This window comes from Pseudophryne corroboree, chromosome 10, assembly GCF_028390025.1.
Source record: "Pseudophryne corroboree isolate aPseCor3 chromosome 10, aPseCor3.hap2, whole genome shotgun sequence".
Taxonomy (NCBI): domain Eukaryota; kingdom Metazoa; phylum Chordata; class Amphibia; order Anura; family Myobatrachidae; genus Pseudophryne; species Pseudophryne corroboree.
The window spans coordinates 383,201,483-383,223,743 of record NC_086453.1 but is presented as its reverse complement, the minus strand read 5'-3'; the positions used below and the strand labels follow the sequence as shown (position 1 = coordinate 383,223,743).

Genomic DNA, 22,261 nt, shown 5'->3' with positions numbered 1-22,261 from the left:
TGAGAGGGGCGGCGTATGTACACGTTACTGCAGAAGTAGTATGAGAGGCGCGGCGTATGTACACGTTACTGCAGAAGTAGTATGAGAGGGGCGGCGTATGTACACGTTACTGCAGAAGTAGTATGAGAGGCGCGGCGTATGTACACGTTACTGCAGAAGTAGTATGAGAGGCGCGGCGTATGTACACGTTACTGCAGAAGTAATATGAGAGGGGCGGCGTATGTATGTGTTACTGCAGAAGTAGTATGAGAGGCGCGGCGTATGTACGTGTTACTGCAGAAGTAATATGAGAGGCGCGGCGTATGTACACGTTCCTGCAGAAGTAATATGAGAGGGGCGGCGTATGTACACGTTACTGCAGAAGTAGTATGAGAGGGGCGGCGTATGTACACGTTACTGCAGAAGTAGTATGAGAGGCGCGGCGTATGTACACGTTACTGCAGAAGTAGTATGAGAGGCGCGGCGTATGTACACGTTACTGCAGAAGTAATATGAGAGGGGCGGCGTATGTATGTGTTACTGCAGAAGTAGTATGAGAGGCGCGGCGTATGTACACGTTACTGCAGAAGTAATATGAGAGGCGCGGCGTATGTACGTGTTACTGCAGAAGTAATATGAGAGGCGCGGTGTATGTACGTGTTACTGCAGAAGTAATGTGAGAGGCGCGGCGTATGTACGTGTTACTGCAGAAGTAATATGAGAGGCGCGGCGTATGTACGTGTTACTGCAGAAGTAATATGAGAGGCGCGGCGTATGTACACGTTACTGCAGAAGTAGTATGAGAGGCGCGGCGTATGTACACGTTACTGCAGAAGTAGTATGAGAGGGGCGGCGTATGTACACGTTACTGTAGAAGTAATATGAGAGGGGCGGCGTATGTACGTATTACTGCAGAAGTAATATGAGAGGCGCGGCGTATGTACGTGTTACTGCAGAAGTAATATGAGAGGGGCGGCGTATGTACACGTTACTGCAGAAGTAATATGAGAGGCGCGGCGTATGTACGTGTTACTGCAGAAGTAATATGAGAGGCGCAGCGTATGTACGTGTTACTGCAGAAGTAATATGAGAGGCGCGGCGTATGTACACGTTACTGCAGAAGTAATATGAGAGGCGCGGCGTATGTACACGTTACTGCAGAAGTAATATGAGAGGCGCGGCGTATGTACGTGTTACTGCAGAAGTAATATGAGAGGCGCGGCGTATGTACGTGTTACTGCAGAAGTAATATGAGAGGGGCGGCGTATGTACACGTTACTGCAGAAGTAATATGAGAGGGGCGGCGTATGTACACGTTACTGCAGAAGTAGTATGAGAGGCGCGGCGTATGTACGTGTTACTGCAGAAGTAGTATGAGAGGGGCGGCGTATGTACGTGTTACTGCAGAAGTAGTATGAGAGGGGCGGTGTATGTACACGTTACTGCAGAAGTAATATGAGAGGCGCGGCGTATGTACGTGTTACTGCAGAAGTAATATGAGAGGGGCGGCGTATGTACACGTTACTGCAGAAGTAATATGAGAGGCGCGGCGTATGTACACGTTACTGCAGAAGTAATATGAGAGGCGCGGCGTATGTACACGTTACTGCAGAAGTAATATGAGAGGCGCGGCGTATGTACGTGTTACTGCAGAAGTAATATGAGAGGGGCGGCGTATGTACACGTTGCTGCAGAAGTAATGTGAGAGGCGCGGCGTATGTACACGTTACTGCAGAAGTAATATGAGAGGCGCGGCGTATGTACGTGTTACTGCAGAAGTAATATGAGAGGCGCGGCGTATGTACACGTTCCTGCAGAAGTAGTATGAGAGGCGCGGTGTATGTACGTGTTACTGCAGAAGTAGTATGAGAGGCGCGGCGTATGTACGTGTTACTGCAGAAGTAATATGAGAGGCGCGGCGTATGTACGTGTTACTGCAGAAGTAATATGAGAGGCGCGGCGTATGTATGTGTTACTGCAGAAGTAATATGAGAGGCGCGGCGTATGTACACGTTCCTGCAGAAGTAGTATGAGAGGCGCGGTGTATGTACGTGTTACTGCAGAAGTAGTATGAGAGGCGCGGCGTATGTACGTGTTACTGCAGAAGTAATGTGAGAGGCGCAGCGTATGTACGTGTTACTGCAGAAGTAATATGAGAGGCGCGGCATATATACGTGTTACTGCAGAAGTAATATGAGAGGCGCGGCGTATGTACGTGTTACTGCAGAAGTAATATGAGAGGCGCGGCGTATGTACACGTTACTGCAGAAGTAATATGAGAGGCGCGGCGTATGTACGTGTTACTGCAGAAGTAATATGAGAGGGGCGGCGTATGTACGTGTTACTGCAGAAGTAATATGAGAGGCGCGGCGTATGTACACGTTACTGCAGAAGTAATATGAGAGGGGCGGCGTATGTACGTGTTACTGCAGAAGTAATATGAGAGGCGCAGCGTATGTACACGTTACTGCAGAAGTAATATGAGAGGCGCGGCGTATGTACACGTTACTGCAGAAGTAATATGAGAGGCGCGGCGTATGTACGTGTTACTGCAGAAGTAATATGAGAGGCGCGGCGTATGTACGTGTTACTGCAGAAGTAATATGAGAGGCGCGGCGTATATACGTGTTACTGCAGAAGTAATATGAGAGGCGCGGCGTATATACGTGTTACTGCAGAAGTAATATGAGAGGCGCGGCGTATGTACGTGTTACTGCAGAAGTAGTATGAGAGGCGCGGCGTATGTATGTGTTACTGCAGAAGTAGTATGAGAGGCGCGGTGTATATACGTGTTACTGCAGAAGTAATATGAGAGGCGCGGCGTATATACGTGTTACTGCAGAAGTAGTATGAGAGGCGCGGTGTATATACGTGTTACTGCAGAAGTAATATGAGAGGCGCGGCGTATGTATGTGTTACTGCAGAAGTAATATGAGAGGCGCGGCGTATGTACGTGTTACTGCAGAAGTAATATGAGAGGCGCGGCGTATATACGTGTTACTGCAGAAGTAGTATGAGAGGCGCGGCGTATGTACACGTTACTGCAGAAGTAATATGAGAGGCGCGGCGTATGTACGTGTTACTGCAGAAGTAGTATGAGAGGCGCGGCGTATGTACACGTTACTGCAGAAGTAGTATGAGAGGCGCGGCGTATGTACGTGTTACTGCAGAAGTAATATGAGAGGCGCGGCGTATGTACACGTTACTGCAGAAGTAATATGAGAGGCGCGGCGTATGTACACGTTACTGCAGAAGTAGTATGAGAGGCGCGGCGTATGTACGTGTTACTGCAGAAGTAGTATGAGAGGCGCGGCGTATGTACACGTTACTGCAGAAGTAGTATGAGAGGCGCGGCGTATGTACGTGTTACTGCAGAAGTAATATGAGAGGCGCGGCGTATGTACACGTTACTGCAGAAGTAGTATGAGAGGCGCGGCGTATGTATGTGTTACTGCAGAAGTAATATGAGAGGCGCGGCGTATGTACATGTTACTGCAGAAGTAATATGAGAGGCGCGGCGTATGTACGTGTTACTGCAGAAGTAATATGAGAGGCGCGGCGTATGTACGTGTTACTGCAGAAGTAATATGAGAGGGGCGGCGTATGTACGTGTTACTGCAGAAGTAGTATGAGAGGCGCGGTGTATGTACGTGTTACTGCAGAAGTAGTATGAGAGGCGCGGCGTATGTACGTGTTACTGCAGAAGTAATATGAGAGGCGCGGCGTATGTACGTGTTACTGCAGAAGTAATATGAGAGGCGCGGCGTATGTACGTGTTACTGCAGAAGTAGTATGAGAGGCGCGGCGTATGTACGTGTTACTGCAGAAGTAATATGAGAGGCGCGGCGTATGTACGTGTTACTGCAGAAGTAGTATGAGAGGCGCGGCGTATGTACGTGTTACTGCAGAAGTAATATGAGAGGGGCGGCGTATGTACGTGTTACTGCAGAAGTAGTATGAGAGGCGCGGTGTATGTACGTGTTACTGCAGAAGTAGTATGAGAGGCGCGGCGTATGTACGTGTTACTGCAGAAGTAATATGAGAGGCGCGGCGTATGTACGTGTTACTGCAGAAGTAATATGAGAGGCGCGGCGTATGTACGTGTTACTGCAGAAGTAGTATGAGAGGCGCGGCGTATGTACGTGTTACTGCAGAAGTAATATGAGAGGCGCGGCGTATGTACGTGTTACTGCAGAAGTAGTATGAGAGGCGCGGCGTATGTACACGTTACTGCAGAAGTAATATGAGAGGCGCGGCATATGTACGTGTTACTGCAGAAGTAATATGAGAGGCGCGGCATATGTACACGTTACTGCAGAAGTAATATGAGAGGCGCGGCGTATGTACGTGTTACTGCAGAAGTAATATGAGAGGCGCGGCGTATGTACGTGTTACTGCAGAAGTAGTATGAGAGGCGCGGCGTATGTACGTGTTACTGCAGAAGTAATATGAGAGGCGCGGCGTATGTACGTGTTACTGCAGAAGTAGTATGAGAGGCGCGGCGTATGTACACGTTACTGCAGAAGTAATATGAGAGGGGCGGCGTATGTACACGTTACTGCAGAAGTAATATGAGAGGCGCGGCGTATGTACACGTTACTGCAGAAGTAGTATGAGAGGCGCGGCGTATGTACACGTTACTGCAGAAGTAATATGAGAGGCGCGGCGTATGTACACGTTACTGCAGAAGTAGTATGAGAGGCGCGGCGTATGTACACGTTACTGCAGAAGTAATATGAGAGGCGCGGCGTATATACGTGTTACTGCAGAAGTAATATGAGAGGCGCGGCGTATGTACACGTTACTGCAGAAGTAATATGAGAGGCGCGGCGTATATACGTGTTACTGCAGAAGTAATATGAGAGGCGCGGCGTATGTACACGTTACTGCAGAAGTAGTATGAGAGGCGCGGCGTATGTACGTGTTACTGCAGAAGTAATATGAGAGGCGCGGCGTATGTACGTGTTACTGCAGAAGTAGTATGAGAGGGGCGGCATATGTACGTGTTACTGCAGAAGTAATGTGAGAGGCGCGGCGTATGTACGTGTTACTGCAGAAGTAGTATGAGAGGCGCGGCGTATGTACGTGTTACTGCAGAAGTAATATGAGAGGCGCGGCGTATGTACACGTTACTGCAGAAGTAGTATGAGAGGCGCGGCGTATGTACACGTTACTGCAGAAGTAGTATGAGAGGCGCGGCGTATGTACACGTTACTGCAGAAGTAATATGAGAGGCGCGGCGTATGTACGTGTTACTGCAGAAGTAGTATGAGAGGCGCGGCGTATGTACGTGTTACTGCAGAAGTAGTATGAGAGGCGCGGCGTATGTACACGTTACTGCAGAAGTAATATGAGAGGCGCGGCGTATGTACGTGTTACTGCAGAAGTAGTATGAGAGGGGCGGCGTATGTACACGTTACTGCAGAAGTAATATGAGAGGCGCGGCATATGTACACGTTACTGCAGAAGTAGTATGAGAGGCGCGGCGTATGTACACGTTACTGCAGAAGTAATATGAGAGGCGCGGCGTATGTACGTGTTACTGCAGAAGTAGTATGAGAGGCGCGGCGTATGTACACGTTACTGCAGAAGTAGTATGAGAGGGGCGGCGTATGTACACGTTACTGCAGAAGTAGTATGAGAGGCGCGGCGTATGTACGTGTTAGTGCAGAAGTAATATGAGAGGCGCGGCGTATGTACGTGTTACTGCAGAAGTAGTATGAGAGGCGCGGCGTATGTACACGTTACTGCAGAAGTAATATGAGAGGCGCGGCGTATGTACACGTTACTGCAGAAGTAATATGAGAGGGGCGGCGTATGTACGTGTTACTGCAGAAGTAATATGAGAGGCGCGGCGTATGTACGTGTTACTGCAGAAGTAATGTGAGAGGCGCGGCGTATGTACGTGTTACTGCAGAAGTAGTATGAGAGGCGCGGCGTATGTACGTGTTACTGCAGAAGTAATATGAGAGGCGCGGCGTATGTACACGTTACTGCAGAAGTAATATGAGAGGCGCGGCGTATGTACGTGTTACTGCAGAAGTAATATGAGAGGGGCGGCGTATGTACACGTTACTGCAGAAGTAGTATGAGAGGGGCGGCGTATGTACGTGTTACTGCAGAAGTAATATGAGAGGCGCGGCGTATGTACGTGTTACTGCAGAAGTAATATGAGAGGCGCGGCGTATGTACGTGTTACTGCAGAAGTAATATGAGAGGCGCGGCGTATGTACACGTTACTGCAGAAGTAATGTGAGAGGCGCGGCGTATGTACACGTTACTGCAGAAGTAATGTGAGAGGCGCGTCGTATGTACACGTTACTGCAGAAGTAATATGAGAGGCGTGGCGTATGTACACGTTACTGCAGAAGTAGTATGAGAGGGGCGGCGTATGTACGTGTTACTGCAGAAGTAGTATGAGAGGCGCGGCGTATGTACACGTTACTGCAGAAGTAATATGAGAGGTGCGGCGTATGTACACGTTACTGCAGAAGTAATATGAGAGGCGCGGCGTATGTACACGTTACTGCAGAAGTAATATGAGAGGCGCGGCGTATGTACGTGTTACTGCAGAAGTAATATGAGAGGCGCGGCGTATGTACGCGTTACTGCAGAAGTAATATGAGAGGCGCGGCGTATGTACGTGTTACTGCAGAAGTAATATGAGAGGCGCGGCGTATGTACGTGTTACTGCAGAAGTAATATGAGAGGCGCGGCGTATGTACGTGTTACTGCAGAAGTAGTATGAGAGGCGCGGCGTATGTACGCGTTACTGCAGAAGTAGTATGAGAGGCGCGGCGTATGTACACGTTACTGCAGAAGTAGTATGAGAGGCGCGGCGTATGTACACGTTACTGCAGAAGTAATATGAGAGGGGCGGCGTATGTACACGTTACTGCAGAAGTAATATGAGAGGCGCGGCGTATATACGTGTTACTGCAGAAGTAATATGAGAGGCGCGGCGTATGTACGTGTTACTGCAGAAGTAGTATGAGAGGCGCGGCGTATATACGTGTTACTGCAGAAGTAATATGAGAGGCGCGGCGTATGTACGTGTTACTGCAGAAGTAATATGAGAGGGGCGGCGTATGTACGTGTTACTGCAGAAGTAATATGAGAGGCGCGGCGTATATACGTGTTACTGCAGAAGTAATATGAGAGGCGCGGCGTATGTACACGTTACTGCAGAAGTAGTATGAGAGGCGCGGCGTATGTACACGTTACTGCAGAAGTAATATGAGAGGCGCGGCGTATGTACGTGTTACTGCAGAAGTAATATGAGAGGCGCGGCGTATGTACGTGTTACTGCAGAAGTAATATGAGAGGCGCGGCGTATGTACACGTTACTGCAGAAGTAATGTGAGAGGCGCGGCGTATGTACACGTTACTGCAGAAGTAATGTGAGAGGCGCGTCGTATGTACACGTTACTGCAGAAGTAATATGAGAGGCGTGGCGTATGTACACGTTACTGCAGAAGTAATGTGAGAGGCGCGGCGTATATACGTGTTACTGCAGAAGTAGTATGAGAGGGGCGGCGTATGTACGTGTTACTGCAGAAGTAGTATGAGAGGCGCGGCGTATGTACACGTTACTGCAGAAGTAATATGAGAGGTGCGGCGTATGTACACGTTACTGCAGAAGTAATATGAGAGGCGCGGCGTATGTACACGTTACTGCAGAAGTAATATGAGAGGCGCGGCGTATGTACGTGTTACTGCAGAAGTAATATGAGAGGCGCGGCGTATGTACGCGTTACTGCAGAAGTAATATGAGAGGCGCGGCGTATGTACGTGTTACTGCAGAAGTAATATGAGAGGCGCGGCGTATGTACGTGTTACTGCAGAAGTAATATGAGAGGCGCGGCGTATGTACGTGTTACTGCAGAAGTAGTATGAGAGGCGCGGCGTATGTACGCGTTACTGCAGAAGTAGTATGAGAGGCGCGGCGTATGTACACGTTACTGCAGAAGTAGTATGAGAGGCGCGGCGTATGTACACGTTACTGCAGAAGTAATATGAGAGGGGCGGCGTATGTACACGTTACTGCAGAAGTAATATGAGAGGCGCGGCGTATATACGTGTTACTGCAGAAGTAATATGAGAGGCGCGGCGTATGTACGTGTTACTGCAGAAGTAGTATGAGAGGCGCGGCGTATATACGTGTTACTGCAGAAGTAATATGAGAGGCGCGGCGTATGTACGTGTTACTGCAGAAGTAATATGAGAGGGGCGGCGTATGTACGTGTTACTGCAGAAGTAATATGAGAGGCGCGGCGTATATACGTGTTACTGCAGAAGTAATATGAGAGGCGCGGCGTATGTACACGTTACTGCAGAAGTAGTATGAGAGGCGCGGCGTATGTACACGTTACTGCAGAAGTAATATGAGAGGCGCGGCGTATGTACGTGTTACTGCAGAAGTAATATGAGAGGCGCGGCGTATGTACGTGTTACTGCAGAAGTAATATGAGAGGCGCGGCGTATGTACACGTTACTGCAGAAGTAATATGAGAGGCGCGGCGTATATACGTGTTACTGCAGAAGTAATATGAGAGGCGCGGCGTATATACGTGTTACTGCAGAAGTAATATGAGAGGCGCGGCGTATATACGTGTTACTGCAGAAGTAATATGAGAGGCGCGGCGTATGTACGTGTTACTGCAGAAGTAATATGAGAGGCGCGGCGTATGTACACGTTACTGCAGAAGTAGTATGAGAGGCGCGGCGTATGTACACGTTACTGCAGAAGTAATATGAGAGGGGCGGCGTATGTACACGTTACTGCAGAAGTAATATGAGAGGCGCGGCGTATATACGTGTTACTGCAGAAGTAATATGAGAGGCGCGGCGTATGTACACGTTACTGCAGAAGTAATATGAGAGGCGCGGCGTATGTACGTGTTACTGCAGAAGTAATATGAGAGGCGCGGCGTATGTACGTGTTACTGCAGAAGTAATATGAGAGGCGCGGCGTATGTACGTGTTACTGCAGAAGTAATATGAGAGGCGCGGCGTATGTACATGTTACTGCAGAAGTAGTATGAGAGGCGCGGCGTATATACGTGTTACTGCAGAAGTAATATGAGAGGCGCGGCGTATGTACGTGTTACTGCAGAAGTAATATGAGAGGCGCGGCGTATGTACGTGTTACTGCAGAAGTAGTATGAGAGGCGCGGCGTATATACGTGTTACTGCAGAAGTAATATGAGAGGCGCGGCGTATGTACGTGTTACTGCAGAAGTAGTATGAGAGGCGCGGCGTATATACGTGTTACTGCAGAAGTAGTATGAGAGGCGCGGCGTATATACGTGTTACTGCAGAAGTAATATGAGAGGCGCGGCGTATGTACGTGTTACTGCAGAAGTAGTATGAGAGGCGCGGCGTATGTACACGTTACTGCAGAAGTAATATGAGAGGCGCGGCGTATGTACGTGTTACTGCAGAAGTAGTATGAGAGGCGCGGCGTATATACGTGTTACTGCAGAAGTAATATGAGAGGGGCGGCGTATGTACGTGTTACTGCAGAAGTAATATGAGAGGGGCGGCGTATGTACACGTTACTGCAGAAGTAATATGAGAGGCGCGGCGTATGTACACGTTACTGCAGAAGTAATATGAGAGGCGCGGCGTATGTACGTGGTACTGCAGAAGTAATATGAGAGGCGCGGCGTATGTACGTGTTACTGCAGAAGTAATATGAGAGGCGCGGCGTATGTACGTGTTACTGCAGAAGTAATATGAGAGGCGCGGCGTATGTACATGTTACTGCAGAAGTAGTATGAGAGGCGCGGCGTATATACGTGTTACTGCAGAAGTAATATGAGAGGCGCGGCGTATGTACGTGTTACTGCAGAAGTAATATGAGAGGCGCGGCGTATGTACGTGTTACTGCAGAAGTAATATGAGAGGCGCGGCGTATGTACACGTTACTGCAGAAGTAGTATGAGAGGGGCGGCGTATGTACACGTTACTGCAGAAGTAATATGAGAGGCGCGGCGTATATACGTGTTACTGCAGAAGTAATATGAGAGGCGCGGCGTATGTACACGTTACTGCAGAAGTAGTATGAGAGGCGCGGCGTATATACGTGTTACTGCAGAAGTAATATGAGAGGCGCGGCGTATGTACGTGTTACTGCAGAAGTAATATGAGAGGGGCGGCGTATGTACGTGTTACTGCAGAAGTAATATGAGAGGCGCGGCGTATGTACACGTTACTGCAGAAGTAGTATGAGAGGCGCGGCGTATGTACACGTTACTGCAGAAGTAATATGAGAGGCGCGGCGTATGTACGTGTTACTGCAGAAGTAATATGAGAGGCGCGGCGTATGTACGTGTTACTGCAGAAGTAATATGAGAGGCGCGGCGTATGTACACGTTACTGCAGAAGTAATATGAGAGGCGCGGCGTATGTACACGTTACTGCAGAAGTAGTATGAGAAGCGGCGGCGTATGTACACGTTACTGCAGAAGTAATATGAGAGGCGCAGCGTATGTACACGTTACTGCAGAAGTAGTATGAGAGGCGCGGCGTATGTACACGTTACTGCAGAAGTAATATGAGAGGCGCAGCGTATGTACACGTTACTGCAGAAGTAGTATGAGAGGCGCGGCGTATGTACGTGTTACGGCAGAAGTAATATGAGGTATGGCGTATTATTGCAGAAGTAGCATTGAAAATATACTCCAGATGAGCATTAAAGTGTTTTATTTAGAAGATAATCCAGAAATATGGAAGGTGTGGTATATGCTTGGTCAGAAAACATGCAACTGTACTGCCCCACTGGTTTTCCCTAGTATCAGGCAAGGAGATCCGTTCGGCAGATGTGCATAATATAATATTAAAATATTTTTAAAAAATACTTTTTAAACTATATTAAATAAAAAAAAGATAAAAACTATTTTATGAATAGTTTTAAAGGGAAAAATCATCAGTTAAGTAATATACCAGTAACACATGGGAGTCATATTAATCTATTACTCAAGGAGAGGAACGGAAAGCGTAACGTTATTACTCCAGAAGAGGTACGGGAAGCGTGACGTTATTACTCCAGAAGAGGCACGGGAAGCGTGACGTTATTACTCCAGAAGAGGTACGGAAAGCGTGACGTTATTACTCCAGAAGAGGTACGGAAAGCGTGACGTTATTACTCCTGGAGAGGTACGGAAAGCGTGACGTTATTACTCCAGAAGAGATACGGAAAGCGTGACGTTATTACTCCTGGAGAGGTACGGAAAGCTTGACGTTATTACTCCTGGAGAGGTACGGAAAGCGTGAAGTTATTACTCCAGAAGAGGTACGGAAAGCGTGAGGTTATTACTCCAGAAGAGGTATGGAAAGCGTGACGTTATTACTCCAGGAGAGGTATGGAAAGCGTGACGTTATTACTCCAGAAGAGGTACGGAAAGTGTGACGTTATTACTCCAGAAGAGGTACGGAAAGCGTGATGTTATTACTCCAGAAGAGGTACGGAAAGCTTGACGTTATTACTCCTGGAGAGGTACGGAAAGCGTGACGTTATTACTCAAGAAGCGGTACGGAAAGCGTGACGTTATTACTCCTGGAGAGGTACGGAAAGCTTGACGTTATTACTCCTGGAGAGGTACGGAAAGCGTGAAGTTATTACTCCAGAAGAGGTACGGAAAGCGTGAGGTTATTACTCCAGAAGAGGTACGGAAAGCGTGACGTTATTGCTCCAGAAGAGGTACGGAAAGCGTGACGCTATTACTCCAGAAGAGGTACGGAAAGCGTGACGTTATTACTCCAGAAGAGGTACGGGAAGCGTGACGTTATTACTCCAGAAGAGGTACGGAAAGCGTGACGTTATTACTCCAGAAGAGGTACGGAAAGCGTGACGTTATTACTCCAGAAGAGGTACGGAAAGCTTGACGTTATTACTCCTGGAGAGGTACGGAAAGCGTGACGTTATTACTCCAGAAGAGATACGGAAAGCGTGACGTTATTACTCCTGGAGAGGTACGGAAAGCTTGACGTTATTACTCCTGGAGAGGTACGGAAAGCGTGAAGTTATTACTCCAGAAGAGGTACGGAAAGCGTGAGGTTATTACTCCAGAAGAGGTATGGAAAGCGTGACGTTATTACTCCAGGAGAGGTATGGAAAGCGTGACGTTATTACTCCAGAAGAGGTACGGAAAGTGTGACGTTATTACTCCAGAAGAGGTACGGAAAGCGTGATGTTATTACTCCAGAAGAGGTACGGAAAGCTTGACGTTATTACTCCTGGAGAGGTACGGAAAGCGTGACGTTATTACTCAAGAAGCGGTACGGAAAGCGTGACGTTATTACTCCTGGAGAGGTACGGAAAGCTTGACGTTATTACTCCTGGAGAGGTACGGAAAGCGTGAAGTTATTACTCCAGAAGAGGTACGGAAAGCGTGAGGTTATTACTCCAGAAGAGGTACGGAAAGCGTGACGTTATTGCTCCAGAAGAGGTACGGAAAGCGTGACGCTATTACTCCAGAAGAGGTACGGAAAGCGTGACGTTATTACTCCAGAAGAGGTACGGGAAGCGTGACGTTATTACTCCAGAAGAGGTACGGGAAGCGTGACGTTATTACTCCAGAAGTGGTACGGGAAGTGTGACGTTATTACTCCAGCAGAGGTACGGGAAGCGTGACGTTATTACTCCTGGAGAGGTACGGAAAGCGTGACGTTATTACTCCAGAAGAGGTACGGAAAGCGTGACGTTATTACTCCAGAAGAGGTACGGAAAGCGTGACGTTATTACTCCAGGAGTGGTACGGGAAGTGTGACGTTATTACTCCAGCAGAGGTACGGGAAGCGTGACGTTATTACTCCAGAAGAGGTACGGAAAGCGTGATGTTATTACTCCAGAAAAGGTACGGAAAGCGTGACGTTATTACTCCTGGAGAGGTACGGAAAGCGTGACGTTATTACTCCAGAAGAGGTACGGAAAGTGTGACGTTATTACTCCAGAAGAGGTACGGAAAGCGTGACGTTATTACTCCAGGAGTGGTACGGGAAGTGTGACGTTATTACTCCAGCAGAGGTACGGGAAGCGTGACGTTATTACTCCAGAAGAGGTACGGAAAGCGTGATGTTATTACTCCAGAAGAGGTACGGAAAGCTTGACGTTATTACTCCTGGAGAGGTACGGAAAGCGTGACGTTATTACTCCAGAAGAGGTACGGAAAGCGTGACGTTATTACTCCAGAAGAGGTACAGAAAGCTTGACGTTATTACTCCTGGAGAGGTACGGAAAGAGTGACGTTATTACTCCTGGAGGTACGGAAAGCATGACGTTATTACTCCAGAAGAGGTACGGGAAGTGTGACGTTATTACTCCAGAAGAGGTATGAGAAGCGTGACGTTATTACTCCAGAAGAGGTACGGGAAGCGTGAGGTTATTGCTCCAGAAGAGGTACGGGAAGCGTGACGTTATTACTCCAGAAGAGGTACGGGAAGCGTGACGTTATTACTCCCGGAGAGGTACGGGAAGTGTGACGTTATTACTCCAGAAGAGGTACGGAAAGCATGACGTTATTACTCAAGAAGAGGTACGGAAAGCGTGACGTTATTACTCCTGGAGAGGTACGGGAAGCGTGACGTTATTACTCCAGAAGAGGTACGGGAAGCGTGACGTTATTACTCCCGGAGAGGTACGGGAAGTGTGACGTTATTACTCCCGGAGAGGTACGGGAAGTGTGACGTTATTACTCTCGGAGAGGTACGGGAAGTGTGACGTTATAACTCCAGAAGACGTAATGAAGGTGTGGCTTGGCCATGACTCCAGAAGTAGTGTGTAAGATGTGACTGATATTACTCACCAGCAGTGTATGATACTTAATGCTGTCCTTTTGGTTGTTGGATTATCTATTTTAGGACAGGGATGTAACTATATGTGTCCTTTGGGGCTGTGCAGAAGTATATTCTGCTGAGAGACTCCGTCCTGGCTCCCACGATACTAACTACTATAATTACTGGTGTTAGAAGCCAAAGTGGCCCCCAAACCTCTCCGCTCCCTTGGGCCAATCAGAAGCCACAACATAGTATATGGTGGTTTCCATAGTCCTCTGGGAGGTAGTGCTCACGTTACTGGCGTCTGTCTAACAAGAGGTTTCCTGCAGTTAAAAATAAACTATAAGGGATCCCCAGTGTCTGATGTTTGATAAATATGAAACACTGTGCAGTCACCATGGATTTGCTGATCTCACAGGTTGCATTGTTGCTGATTTCATGCCTGTCATAAGTGATGGGGAAAACTGTATTTGGCAGCAGATCAGACCACAACATGCGTTATACGGTATTACAATGTGTGTTGCAGTACCCCCACTGCCACGGTACCGCATAAGTCACAGCAGTCACTAAATACGCCACACCCACATATCACACAGGCAGACACTAAATATGCCACGCCCACATATCACACAGGCAGTCACTAAATATGCCACGCCCACATATCACACAGGCAGTCACTAAATATGCCACGCCCACATATCACACAGGCAGTCACTAAATATAGAAACATGGAATTTGACGGCAGATAAGAACCACTTGGCCCATCTAGACTGCCCATTTATCACACAGGCAGTCACCAAATATGCAACACCCAGTCACTACATATGCAACGCCCACATATCACACAGGCAGTCACTACATATGCCACGCCCACATGTCACACAGGCAGTCACAAAGTATGCCACGCCCACATGTCACACAGGCAGTCACAAAGTATGCCACGCTCACACATCACACAGGCAGTCACTAAGTATGCCACACCCACATGTCACACAGGCAGTCACTAAGTATGCCACGCCCACATGTCACACAGGCAGTCACTGCATATGCCACGCCCACATGACACACGCAGTCACTAAGTATGCCACGCCCACATATCACACAGGCAGTCACTAAATATGCAACTCCCAGTCACTATATATGCTACGCCCACATGTCACACAGGCAATCACTAAGTATGCCACGCCCACATATCACACAGGCAGTCACTAAATATGCAACACCCAGTCATTACATATGCCACACCCACATCACACAGGCAGTCACTAAGTATGCCACACCCACATATCACACAGGCAGTCACTAAATATGCAACACCCAGTTACTACATATGCCACGCCCACATATCACACAGGCAGTCACTAAGTATGCCACGCCCACATATCACACAGGCAGTCACTACATATGCCACGCCCACGTCACACAGGCAGTCACTAATTATGCCATGCCCACATCACACAGGCAGTTACTAAATATGCAACTCCCAGTCACTACATATGCCACGCCCACATATCACGCAGGCAGTCACTAAGTATGCAACACCCAGTCTCTACATATGCTACGCCCACATGTCACACAGGCAGTCACTAAATATACCACACCCACACGACAGTCACTAAATATGCCACGTCCACATATCACACGACAGTCCATAAATACGCCATGCCAATGCATCACACGACCGTCACGGCCACATCATACGGTCAGTCATTAAATAAGCCACACCCATATCACACGAGTCACGCCAACATATCACATGGGCATATGCTAAATATACCACGCCCACATATCACATGGGCAGTCACGCCCACATGTCACGCGGGCAGTCAGTAAATATGACACGCCCACATATTACACGGGCAGTCCCTAAACACTCCCCGCCCACATATTGCATGGGCAGTCACTAAATAGGCCACATCCACATATTATACAGTCACGTAATACACCACACCCACATTTTTAGGAGTTTATACGCGTCGTAAGTATCAGAACTGTGGAAGTCATTCCGACCTGATCGCACGCTGCCGTTCTTTTGCAGCACAGCAGTCAGGTCACTATTGCGCATGCACCGCAATGCGCAGAAGCGTTGCACGGGTACAAAGCGGATGGTTGCTGGGCGATGGATTGTACGAAGAATCCATTTGCACAGCCGATCACAAGGAGAATGACAGGAAGAAGGCGTTTATGGGTGTCAACTGACCGTTTTCTGGGAGTGGTTGGAAAAACGCAGGTGTGTACAAGCGTTTGCAGGGCGGGTGGCTGACGTCAAATCCAGCCCCGGACAGGCTGAAGTGAGTAAGTTTTGGGCTTCTCAGAAACTGCACAAACTGTTTTTGTACCGCTCGGCTGCACATGCGATCGCACACTTGAACAGCTAAAATACACTCCCCTGTGGGCGGCGACTATGTGTTCGCACGGCTGCTAAAAACAGCTAGCGAGCGATCAACTCGGAATGACCTTTTATATAAATGTCACAGGTCTGCTAGCATTAGTACAACTGGTAAATATTCCCCTGTATAATCTTACTTTGTGCCACCTCTATTTCGTTACATTGTGGACAGTCCTTAGCACCGATGACTTGTTGTTTGGGCTCCTTGCTGAGCCCCAGACAATAGCGGATTGTGTTTGTGTGACCGAGGCTGTGTAACTTGTTGGGGTATACAGTAAGGAGAGGTGTGCGGATGGCAAAGAGAATTATTAATCTGCTTCCTTCTGTTGCTGTGCGGCAGCGGGGGACATTCCTCTTCCTTACATCTGCCGGGCACAAAAACGGATCCACTGTCATTTCCTGTGTCTTCCACAGAATGGGGCTTTGGATTTTCTAATTCTGAATTACGCAGTGAATCCCCCACTTGCAAATCCCTCCAGCCACCTTCTCAGTGCTAGAAGTTTTCCTCTGTCAGATCTCCGGAACATATGGCAGTAAATAATTCAGTGGCCTCTTCCTGTGTTTTGTGCAAGACACTTTCTGATGGACAGATGTGACATCACAGCATCATGAGGTCATCGCCATCCCTCACCGGCCATATGACAGAGGGAAAGTGCAGCTCATGTCTATAAATTAGTGTAGTGGCACCAATCCAATATATAGGGGGGAGTGGTATGGATCATATACAGTGCCGCGACACGTGTTCCTCCTGTAGATCTGCGCGGCACATGTGTCCTACCATATACAGCTGACGTGCCGGCGGTGACTCTGTGTATTCAGTACTGCTTACCCCATGCTATGTGCTCACCTGGGCACACCTTGCTTTACACTGTCTGATACAGACATGCTAATAAAGGTTTGTTTTCTTCTTTTCAGCGAGGATGAAGTGAAGGTTGGCGTGACGACAGGACGTGGAGGGTCGCGCACGGTAAGACCCTGGTACTGTGTATTGCTCTATGATCTGTAGAATGAGGCCATTGTCACTTGGTGTCCTTATGTCTGTATGATACCTCCACACGTCATGGTGGAGTGCGCCCCTGTGGCATGGTACAGGTCAGACAGGTGAAGTAGGTGCGATATTGTGCAGCCTGTGGTTTCAGCCCTTGTTCCATAGATCTGGCCAGTGTCAGGGGTTACGGGTTGCACCAGTGGTTTATGTAAATAGTTGTGATGTAACATGCTGGGGTCTCACAGGCCATCCCATGGCATCCATCATCCGTACACGCAGGGGACATCCAGACACTAGCAGCATGTGCCCTGCGCTGGGGCTGTTTGCTTTCCTTTTTGTCTTTTTGTGAGTTTTGCTGGCCAACTGTGAAGCAGTTTTCTTTTGTGCTTTGTTTTTTTCCATGTACACCCCCCCCCCCCCCCCCCTCCCATCTAGACCCCTCCCTGGATCACTCCTCCTGCTTGTTTAGCTTTTGGCTTCTATTCCGACTTCAAAGCCCTCCCCAGTCATTGTGTGTGAGCTGCAGGCTGTGGCCCTGGAATAGTAGCTGGGAGAGAGCGCGCAGCGGGTCACATTAGGGCATCATTCTTCCTATTCATGCTCCTGCCGCCTGGTTACTGACTACTGCAGCCATCCTCAGGGGCTCATAGCTATCATTGGCTGCTGCCAGCCTTGTATTAAAGCCTATGGATATAATGCACTGTACCCGTGACCATGTGTTGTATCAGTGGATTATTACTGACGTACCTGGGAGTAGTTGTCTACATCCCTACTAAACAAAGGACACGGCCAGTGAGCGAGAAGTGTGCTGGCGAATTCCCACAGGCACATCATTTCCCTGCGACAGTGGTATCACTATTTCACCAAGCATGTCATGTGATAAGTAATATACATTATTATACAGGCACTGTGCTGGATTATCTGTGGTATATACAGCGGCATCTCAACATTTTACCCTGCCACCCCCTAATCCTAAACCTCCTGCAGCCTTACTAAGCCCTCCCGCAGCCTAACTCCCCCCGTAGCACATAAACCTCCCGCAGCCTAACTCCCCCCGTAGCACATAAATTTCCCGCAGCCTAACTCCCCCTGTAGCACATAAACCTCCCGCAGCCTAACTCCCCCCGTAGCACATAAACCTCCCGCAGCCTCACTCCCCCCGTAGCACATAAACCTCCCGCAGCCTAACTCCCCCCGTAGCACATAAACCTCCCGCAGCCTAACTACCCCCGTAGCACATAAACCTCCCGCAGCCTCACTCCCCCCGTAGCACATAAACCTCCAGCAGCCTAACTCCCCCCGTAGCACATAAACCTCCCGCAGCCTAACTACCCCCGTAGCACATAAACCTCCCGCAGCCTAACTCCCCCCGTAGCACATAAACCTCCCACAGCCTAACCCCCCCCCATAGCACATAAACCTCCCGCAGCCTAACTCCCCCCGTAGCACATAAACCTCCCGCAGCCTCCCTCTGTATGTAAGATGTAAGGGTGCCTCCCTCTGTGGATGAGAATCAGATGATGTAACGCTGGCGCCTCCCTCTGTGGGTGAGAATCAGGTGATGTAACGCCGGCGCCTCCCTCTGTGGGTGAGAATCAGGTGATGTAACGCTGGCGCCTCCCTCTGTATGTAAGATTCAGGTGATGTAACGCTGGCCCCTTACTCTGTGGGTGAGAATCAGGTGATGTAACACTGGCGTCTCCTTCTGTATGTAAAATTCAGGTGATGTAACGCTGGCACCTCACTCTGTGGGTGAGAATCAGGTGATGTAACGCTGGCGTCTCCCTCTGTATGTAAAATTCAGGTGATGTAACGGACGGCACCTCCCTCTGTGGGTGAGAATCAGGTGATGTAACGCTGGCACCTCCCTCTGTAGGTGAGAATCAGGTGATGTAACGCTGGCGCCTCCCTCTGTAGGTGAGAATCAGGTGATGTAACGCTGGCGCCTCCCTCTGTAGGTGAGAATCAGGTGATGTAACGCTGGTCCTCCCTCTGTAGGTGAGAATCATGTGATGTAACGCTGGCGCCTCCCTCTGTAGGTGAGAATCAGGTGATGTAACTCTGGCTCCTCCCTCTGTAGGTGAGAATCAGGTGATGTAACGCTGGCACCTCCCTCTGTGAGTGAGAATCAGGTGCTGGCGCCTCCCTTAACCTCCTGCAGCCTTACTGAGTCCTCCCGCAGCCTAACTCCCCGCTGTAGCACAAAAACCTCCCACAGCCTCCCTCTGTATGTAAGATGTAAGGGTGCCTCCCTCTGTGGATGAGAATCAGGTGATGTAACGCTGGCGCCTCCCTCTGTGGGTGAGAATCAGGTGATGTAACGCCGGCGCCTCCCTCTGTGGGTGAGAATCAGGTGATGTAACGCTGGCGCCTCCCTCTGTATGTAAGATTCAGGTGATGTAACGCTGGCGCCTTACTCTGTGGGTGAGAATCAGGTGATGTAACACTGGCGTCTCCTTCTGTATGTAAAATTCAGGTGATGTAACGCTGGCACCTCACTCTGTGGGTGAGAATCAGGTGATGTAACGCTGGCGTCTCCCTCTGTATGTAAAATTCAGGTGATGTAACGGTGGCACCTCCCTCTGTGGGTGAGAATCAGGTGATGTAACGCTGGCGCCTCCCTCTGTGGGTGAGAATCAGATGATGTAACGCTGGCGCCTCCCTCTGTGGGTGAGAATCAGGTGATGTAACGCTGACGCCTCCCTCTGTGGGTGAGAATCAGGTGATATAACGCTGACGCCTCCCTCTGTAGGTGAGAATCAGGTGATGTAACGCTGGCGCCTCCCTCTGTAGGTGAGAATCAGGTGATGTAACGCTGGCGCCTCCCTCTGTAGGTGAGAATCAGGTGATGTAACGCTGGGTCCTCCCTCTGTAGGTGAGAATCAGGTGATGTAACGCTGGGTCCTCCCTCTGTAGGTGAGAATCATGTGATGTAACGCTGGCGCCTCCCTCTGTAGGTGAGAATCAGGTGATGTAACTCTGGCTCCTCCCTCTGTAGGTGAGAATCAGGTGATGTAACGCTGGCGCCTCCCTCTGTGAGTGAGAATCAGGTGCTGGCGCCTCCCTAAACCTCCTGCAGCCTTACTGAGTCCTCCCGCAGCCTAACTCCCCGCTGTAGCACAAAAACCTCCCACAGCCTCCCTCTGTATGTAAGATGTAAGGGTGCCTCCCTCTGTGGATGAGAGTCAGGTGATGTAACGCTGGCGCCTCCCTCTGTGGGTGAGAATCAGGTGATGTAATGCTGGCGCCTCCCTCTGTATGTAAGATTCAGGTGATGTAACGCTGGCGCCTTACTCTGTGGGTGAGAATCAGGTGATGTAACGCTGGGTCCTCCCTCTGTAGGTGAGAATCAGGTGATGTAACGCTGTCGCCTCCCTCTGTTAGTGAGAATCAGGTGATATAACGCTGGCGCCTCCCTCTGTAGGTGAGAATCAGGTGATGTAACTCTGGCTCCTCCCTCTGTAGGTGAGAATCAGGTATGTAACGCTGGCGCCTCCCTCTGTTGGTGAGAAGCAGGTGATGTAACGCCGGTTCCTCCCTCTGTAGGTGAGAAGCAGGTGATGTAACGCTGGTTCCTCCCTCTGTAGGTGAGAAGCAGGTGATGTAACGCCGGTTCCTCCCTCTGTAGGTGAGAAGCAGGTGATGTAACGCTGGCGCCTCCCTCTGTGAGAATCAGGTGCTGTAACGCTGGTTCCTCCCTCTGTAGGTGAGAATAAGGTGATGTAACACTGGCGCCTCCCTCTGTAGGTGAGAATCAGGTGATGTAACGCTGGCTCCTCCCTCTGTAGGTGAGAAGCAGGTGATGTAACGCTGGTGCCTCCCTCTGTAGGTGAGAATCAGGTGATGTAACGCTGGCACCTCCCTCTGTAGGTGAGAATCAGGTGATGTAACTCTGGCTCCTCCCTCTGTAGGTGAGAATCAGGTGATGTAACGCTGGCGCCTCCCTCTGTAGGTGAGAATCTCCACTGTAGGTGAGAATAAGGTGATGTAACGCTGGCTCCTCCCTCTGTAGGTGAGAATCAGGTGATGTAACGCTGGCGCCTCCCTCTGTAGGTGAGAATCTCCACTGTAGGTGAGAATAAGGTGATGTAACGCTGGCTCCTCCCTCTGTAGGTGAGAATCAGGTGATGTAACGCTGGCGCCTCCCTCTGTAGGTGAGAAGCAGGTGATGTAACGCTGGCTCCTCCCTCTGTAGGTGAGAATCTCCACTGTAGGTGAGAATAAGGTGCTGTAACGCTGGCTCCTCCCTCTGTAGGTGAGAATCAGGTGATGTAACGCTGGCGCCTCCCTCTGTAGGTGAGAAGCAGGTGATGTAACGCTGGCTCCTCCCCCTGTAGGTGAGAATAAGGTGATGTAACGCTGGCTCCTCCCTCTGTAGGTGAGAAGCAGGTGATGTAACGCTGGCTCCTCCCTCTGTAGGTGAGAATAAGGTGATGTAACGCTGGCTCCTCCCTCTGTAGGTGAGAAGCAGGTGATGTAACGCTGGCTCTTCCCTCTGTAGGTGAGAATAAGGTGATGTAACGCTGGCTCCTCCCTCTGTAGGTGAGAAGCAGGTGATGTAACGCTGGCTCTTCCCTCTGTAGGTGAGAATAAGGTGATGTAACGCTGGCTCCTCCCTCTGTAGGTGAGAAGCAGGTGATGTAACGCTGGCTCCTCCCTCTGTAGGTGAGAATAAGGTGATATAACGCTGGCTCCTCCCTCTGTAGGTGAGAATAAGGTGATGTAGCGCTGGCTCCTCCCTCTGTAGGTGAGAATAAGGTGATGTAACGCTGGCTCCTCCCTCTGTAGGTGAGAATCAGGTGATGTAACGCTGGCTCCTCCCTCTGTAGGTGAGAATAAGGTGATGTAACGCTGGCTCCTCCCTCTGTAGGTGAGAATAAGGTGATGTAACGCTGGCTCCTCCCTCTGTAGGTGAGAATCTCCACTGTAGGTGAGAATAAGGTGATGTAACGCTGGCTCCTCCCTCTGTAGGTGAGAATCAGGTGATGTAATGCTGGCTCCTCCCTCTGTAGGTGAGAATAAGGTGATGTAACGCTGGCTCCTCCCTCTGTAGGTGAGAATCTCCACTGTAGGTGAGAATAAGGTGATGTAACGCTGGCTCCTCCCTCTGTAGGTGAGAATCAGGT

At 49.5% G+C, this 22,261-nt stretch overlaps 1 protein-coding gene across 5 annotated transcripts in view; it reads left to right on the top strand.

Moving 5' to 3' along the window:
- CASZ1 (castor zinc finger 1) overlaps positions 1–22,261 on the top strand; it is a 329,303-nt gene that overhangs the window by 222,507 nt on the left and 84,535 nt on the right. For all 5 annotated transcript variants that reach the window (XM_063943866.1, XM_063943865.1, XM_063943864.1 and 2 more), the window contains one exon: positions 17,063–17,114. The gene's annotated coding sequence lies outside the window, so the exon portion shown is untranslated. The remainder of the gene's footprint in view (positions 1–17,062; positions 17,115–22,261) is intronic.